The sequence below is a fragment of the Urocampus carinirostris genome, chromosome 2, assembly GCF_059441175.1.
Source record: "Urocampus carinirostris isolate Australia breed hairy pipefish chromosome 2, RoL_Ucar_1.0, whole genome shotgun sequence".
Classification (NCBI taxonomy): domain Eukaryota; kingdom Metazoa; phylum Chordata; class Actinopteri; order Syngnathiformes; family Syngnathidae; genus Urocampus; species Urocampus carinirostris.
Window position 1 is genome coordinate 3,324,355 of NC_142350.1, and position 6,972 is coordinate 3,331,326.

The window sequence follows — 6,972 nt, forward strand, 5'->3', positions numbered from 1 at the left end:
CAGGGACAGGGAAGATGGTTAAAATTGATGGGAAGATGGATGGAGCCAAATACAGGACCATTCTGGAAGAAAACCCGATGGAGTCCGCAAAAGACCTGAGACTCGGACGGCGATTTGTCTTCCAACAAGACTATGATCCAAAACACAATGCAAAAGCTACAATGGATGGCCAAGTCAAAGTCCAGACCTCAATCCAATTGAGAATCTGTGGAAAGAACTGAAAACGGCTGTTCACAAACGCTTTCCATCCAACCTCACTGAGCTCGAGCTGTTTGACAAGGAGGAATGGGCAAAAATATCAGTTTCTCGATGTGCAATACTGATAGAGACATACCCCAAGCGACTTGCAGCTGTAATCGCAGCAAAGTGTGGCTGAATCATTTTGCACACCCACTTTTTCGTTTTTTATTTGTTAAAATGTCCAATAAAGTGTGTTCCACTTCATGATCGTGTCCAACTTACTTTTGAAAGCGCTTTACAATGTGCTTCACACTTTTCCCTTTTTATAACTAACTAACCGATAGCAGCGTCAGCCATGCAAGGCAACTACCTGCTATCGGGGGCATTAGGGATTCAATGTCTTGCCCAAGGGCATTTCGACCTATAACAGAGGGAATCTAACCTGCAACCTCTTGATCCCAAGATAAGCGCTTTACCTCCTGAGCTAAAACAGAACATGTCAAAGCCCTTCCTAAGTCTGCATATGACCATTTGGATGATACAGAGGAGTAAAGTGCAGCACGGCGGCGCAGTGGTTAGCGCTTGTGCGGCACAGTTAATGTCATGGGAACCTCCTGCGTGGGTTCAAATCCAGCTCCAGACTTCCTGTGCGAAGCTTGTATGCTCTCCCCGTGCTTGCGTGAGTTTCCTCCGGGCACTCCGGTTTCCTCCCACGTTCCAAAAACATGCATTTCAGGTGAATTGGCCGGTCCAAATTGTCCCTAGGTGTGAATGAGCGAATGAGTTGTCTGTCCCTGTGTGCCCTGCGATTGGCTGGCAACCAGTTGAGGGTGTCCCCTGCCCACTGCCCGGAGATGGCTGGGATGGGCTCCAGCCCCCCCCGTGACCCTAATGAGGATAAGCGGTACGGTTAATGAGAGATAAGAGATGAGAGGAGTAAAGTTTTCTGGTCAGATGAGACAAAAATAGAATATTTTGGTCACAATTCCACTAAGCGTGCTTGGAGGTAGAAGAATGAAGAGAACAATTCGAAGAACACCATCCCTTCTCTGAAGCATGGGGGTGGTAGCATCATGCTTTGGGGGTGTTTTTCGTCACATAGGACAGGACAAGTGCAATGCATTAAAGAGAGGATGACTGGGGCTGTGTATTGTGAGATTTTGGCCAACAACCTCCTTCCCTTAGTCAGATTATTGAAGATGTTTGTGGCTGGGTCTTCAAACACGACAACAACTCGAAATACACCAAGGAGTGGTGCCGTCGGAAGCATATTAAGGTTCTGGCATGGCCCTGCCAGTCTCCAGACCTGAACCCAACTGAAAATCTTTGGAGCAAGCTCAATCTGCGTGTTTCTCTGCGACAGCCCAGAAACCTGACTGATCTAGAGAAGATCTCTGTGGAGGAGTGGCCCAAGATCCCTCCTGCAGTGTGTGCAAACCTGGTGAAAAACTACAAGAAACATTTGACCTCTGTAATAGCCAATACAGGCTACTTTACCAAATATTAACATTGGTTTTCTCAGGTGTTTAAATACTTATTGCAGCTATATTACACTAATAAACTGTTAAAAATCACGCATAGTGGTTTTTGGATTTTTCCTTTTAGTTTATCTCTATCACAATGGACATGCACCTACAATGAAAATCTCAGACTCCTCCATGATTTCTAAGTGGAAGCAATAGGAAAATAGCAGGGTGTTCAAATACTTATTTTCTTCACTGTAATTGTGTTATGTTGTGTTACAATCTATATTTGTATGTATTTTCTACGACTCTAATTGTAATCGTGATTTGTTTAGCAAGCATCAATACACAAAAGTATCATGTGTTTGAGTTAGTATCTGAAACAATAAACCACACCGTTTGATTTTCATTTTCACGTCGGCCACAGAGCCAACAAATGCATCATAACGAGTAGTGTATTAGCTCCTACACAAACATCACAATACTGTGATTATAATCTGCTTCTGGAGTAACATGTTCTTTATCGCTGATTCAGTAGCTCAGGAGGTAGAGCGCCTGTCTTGTGGCTAAGAGGTTGCTGGTTGAATTCATAGCCATTCCAAGTTATGTTTTGAAGCATATATTGGCAAGACGCTGAAATCCTAAAGAATGGCTGACCTGTACTGGGCTGTTTGTGAACAGGTAAATATGAGGTAGATTGTAAAGCGCTTTGGGAGGTCCTCAGTGACTTCAAAAAGCGCAATACAAATGCAGTCCATTTACTTGTTTGAGAGTGGCTGCAGGAAAATGTCATCCTCTTTAAAGAATTACTACAAAAATATTACAAAACTGCTATTACAGTAATACTATAATACAGGAAAACTACTACAGAAATACTACAAAAGCACTACGACAAAAAGGTGACAGAAATATTACAGAAACTACAGAAATACTACATAAATACTACCACAGAAATATAACAAAAATCCATCAGTAATAGTAGGCATACTAGAAAATACTGCTATGACACAAAAATACTACTACAAAAATATTATATTATTACAGAAATACAACAAAATTACTACAAAAACACAACTACATTAATAGTACAATACAGAAATAATACTGCAGAAATACGATTAAACTACTACTACAGAAATACTACAAAAATTGTACTACTATTATACTAAAATACAGAAACACTCCTCCAGACACACTACAAAAATACTGTGATTGAAATACTGAAAAATACTCCAGAAATTCTACAAAAATACTATGGTCTTTGCAGACTTTTAAGATTTTTTGTGATTAAGAACAATACCAATAAATAGGACTTAACTACTGAAATACTACAAAAAAAACTACTGCAGTAGAACTATAATCCAGAAATACTACTACAGAAATACTACAAACATACAAGTACGGTAATACTTAAATATACTACAGAAATACGAAACAAAATACTAATACAGAAATAAATAAACAAGTACAGTAATATTACAAAAATATTACTACAAGAAATACTACCACAGGAACCCTCCAAAAAATACTTCTACATAAATTCCGAAATATACTACAAAATACTTTAACTGGTGGTTTATACCGCTCTTTGTGACTTTTGTGATTAAGGCTCCATAAATAAATATGACTTGACTATATATTAAAAGGTTAACTGACTTACCTGCAGCGCTATGTTGCTTAGCTAATGGATACCCCTTGTGTTTGATTTAAGTGTTTGAGGACATATGAGTCAGCGCCTTCGCTAACGTCTTGCGAAAACGCCACTGATTCACTTCCAAATGAGTCACTTCCAAATGAGTCACTTTTGACGGGGCCTCGTGGTCTGGCGAGGGCTCTTGGATGGGGGAGGGGTCTCACCCGAGGACATTGTCCATTATCCATTATCCATTATCCATTATCAGTCAAATCATGATACACCTCACAGCCAACAGGCCGAAACATTTGATCCTAGCCAAGAGGCTAAGCTAAGATCCTAGCCAAAAGGTCAGGAAACGATCAGTGCGAATGCACCGTTCCTTGAGATACTGCAATACCGGGCGTGGAGTGGACGGAGCAAGCTCCTATTCCATCTCCCCATTACAAAAATCAATCCATGCTGCGATCAGAAGCGATACTACACTTGATCTTAGCCAAAAGGCCGAGAAGCGGGGCTTGAGGTTTGAACAAATTTATTGACACTAAAAACAGAAAACAATCATGACAATCTCAACAGCAATTAAGCACATTCACAATATTATATTCCAATATTACGTTTTTAACAGCAAACACAAAGTGAGGTTTGAACAAACCTTCTCGAAAAACAAACATATTCACAATTTCATTATATAACATCTTTGTTAGTGTCAATAGATCCGTCCAGGCCAAAGTCGATTGTCCTCGGTCTGAACAAATCCACCGACACCAACAGCAGCAAAACACAGCCATCAAGCATATTCACAATTTTTTTATATTTGACAATATGACGTGACGATATGACGTTTTAACATTTTTTCCTGACATTTTCAACATCAATTAAACAATTTCAGAGTTATTTTCTTTTAACAGTAGTTAACCAGCGTGTAAAAGCCAATACTATTGTGCAAGGGCATAGCTCTGCCATCCCACCCTCCCAAGCAGCATTCTTCCAGTCCTCTGTGTGGGTCCTTTCCCTTCTGCGTGGGTCCTCTCCCTTCTGGGTTCCACAACCCAGGCCGTTGCTGCCGGGACTCCCACAGTGTAGCTCCGGCTCCCCCCTCCGGGTGGGTGCAGACGAGTCTTCTTTATGGCTGCGTCCTAGGCCCGCCGCTCGCAGATTGTATGGTATCTGCAGCCATTTGGAGCACAGCCACGGGGGGGATCTGCCTGCACCTCCATACCAGCAGGTTTCTGGAGGTCCAGATGGCGTCCTTGATGGCGGCGAGAGTGAGCCAGTCCCTGGCAAAGTCGTTCCGAGGCTTCCTCGACCGACTCACCCCGTAAAGCACGTACTGTGCATCAGGGACCTCTCCTGCTGGCAAGTCCGGGAACTTTCCTAGTTGTTCGGCCATTGTCCACAAGACCTGGGCAGCGCTGCACTCACAAAAAAGGTGCCTCCTTTTTTTTTTTTTTTTGACCCCCAGAGAATGGACTCGGATCCCATACTTCAACAACACCTATTAACATTACCTTCTTTACTATCAATGTGAAAACATCGGGCGCTGTTAAGTTCTTGCAAAGTTCATGCATACGTTCAGTGTTCTTGCAATAAAATGTAATTTTGCCGCGGCGGGGCTTCCAAGTCGGATGGCCTTCCGGGGTCCGGGTAGGAGACGCCGGGGGCCGGCCTCAGCGCCGAGCCCCCGACCTACCCGGCGAGTCCGGTCGCCGAGTCGTGTCAGGCCCGAGTGGGGGGGTTTTTAAGGGTTATTGATCTATCTTCGTTATTCATTATCCATTATCCGTTATCGTTCAGTTCATAATACGCTACAAAGCCTAGGAGCCGGGACACTTACTCTCAGCCAAAAGGCCAAGCTAAGGTCCTAGCCCAAAAAGCCTTGCTGCGATCATTGCGAATGCACCGTTCCCGGAGGTACTGCAATACCGGGCCGATGCGTGGAGTGGACAGAGCAAGCTCTTATTCCATCTCCGGAAAGCAAAAATCAAAGGCCAAGCTAAGGACCTCAGAGCCGGTAGTACACAGTTTAAAAAGTACAGCCGGCCTAAGCCCAAATCCAATGTCTAATCACTTGATCACTAGTCAGGCCCGAGTGGGGGGGTTTGGGGTTTTTAAGGGTTATTGATCTTTCTTCGTTATTCATTATCCATTATCCGTTATCGGTCAGTTCTTAATACGCTACAAAGCCTAGGAGCCGGGACATTTACTCTCAGCCAAAAGGCCAAGCTAAGGTCCTAGCCCTATAGCCTTGCTGCGATCATTGCAAATGCACCGTTCCCGGAGGTACTGCAATACCGGGCCGATGCGTGGAGTGGACAGAGCAAGCTCTTATTCCAGGCCCGAGTGGGCCTTAGTCATAATGGCACGCTTGTGCAATTACCATGACTTTAGAAAGACGCAGCTAACGGGAAGGTAAACATAAAAGGTATCATTATCACTCAGGGTGTGCTCCCTTGTTAGGCTAGCTTGTTTGCGCACCCTCCTTTAAGAAAAAGGCTTTGCCTGCTTTTGAGTGACAATCATCAAAGAGTAGTGTCTTTTGAATATAGTCATATCAAATCTGACAAAAACATTCTAAGCCAGGGATCTCAAACCCTAATTCTTCGGGGCCACCAGAACTAGGGTCTAGGCGAGGTGGGTCCGAATCAAGTTTACCAAAAGATAATCTGAAAGAAAACATTTCATTCTTCTCAAATATTTTTTCTACATATAATCAGTTATAAAGATAAACAGTATTAAGATTTGTGAAAAGTAAATAAGTGTAATAAATATATCAGCAAATAATTAACTACAGTTTCTACAAAAAATAAGATCTAAAAATGAAAATGATGAAGAATTAATGAAAAATCAATCTCAACGTGAAAATTCATATAAGGGCAGTGTCCTCAAACTATTGGGTCGCAAATGGCCCACAGGCCATGAGTTTGACTATAACCCCCTGCCCTAAGCATAGAAACAGCAATAAAAACTGCAGCCAGCACAAAATGCTAACATCAAAGCTATTATGGAAAAAAATCATTTACCTGCTACAAAATGATGAAATGTATATATTTTTAATCAAAATGCTAATGTAAGCAAGGAATAGCTATTGTAATAAAATGAGGCACATGATTAACTTGTTTTAATCACTTGTCAAGTCATGTTTATTTGTATAGCCCTTAATCACAAGAAGTCTCAAAGGGCTGCACAGACCACAGATTATTGTGAACTACAGACCATTATTACACCATCCGCTGATCTAAAACCAGGGTTGGGTAGGGTTACTTTAACTGGATTACTTTCAATTACTTTTGGATTACTCCAAAACCAAATATGCTATTAAAAGACAAAAGAAACTAGATATGAATAAAATTACTAAATTTTGTGCAGGCTTGGGGAGTAACGGAATACATGGAACAGCAAAAATGATGTTAGCAAGCTGTTTGGATTTAATTTCATTTTGTTTCTGTCGCATTTTATGTTAGTTTTGCCGGAGATCAAAGAGATCAAAGCCAGAAGAGAAAGCTTACCACATGTTGTGAGTCATAATTTTATTCATATTTAGTTTCTTTTGTCTTTTATTAGCATATTTGGTATTGGAGTAATCCAAAAGTAATCCAGTTAAAGTAACCCTACCCAAACCTGTCTTAAACCTACATGAGGGCAAGGAAAATCTCAAAAAACTCAACATGAGGAAAATAAAGAAACCTTGAAAAG

General features: G+C 41.7%; 2 pseudogenes; both read right to left on the minus strand.

Moving 5' to 3' along the window:
- Window positions 1–3,642: 3,642 nt before the first annotated feature.
- LOC148370660 (U2 spliceosomal RNA) lies at window positions 3,643–3,792 on the minus strand (annotated as a pseudogene).
- A 1,383-nt stretch (window positions 3,793–5,175) lies between these two features.
- LOC148370661 (U2 spliceosomal RNA) lies at window positions 5,176–5,265 on the minus strand (annotated as a pseudogene).
- Window positions 5,266–6,972: the final 1,707 nt, after the last annotated feature.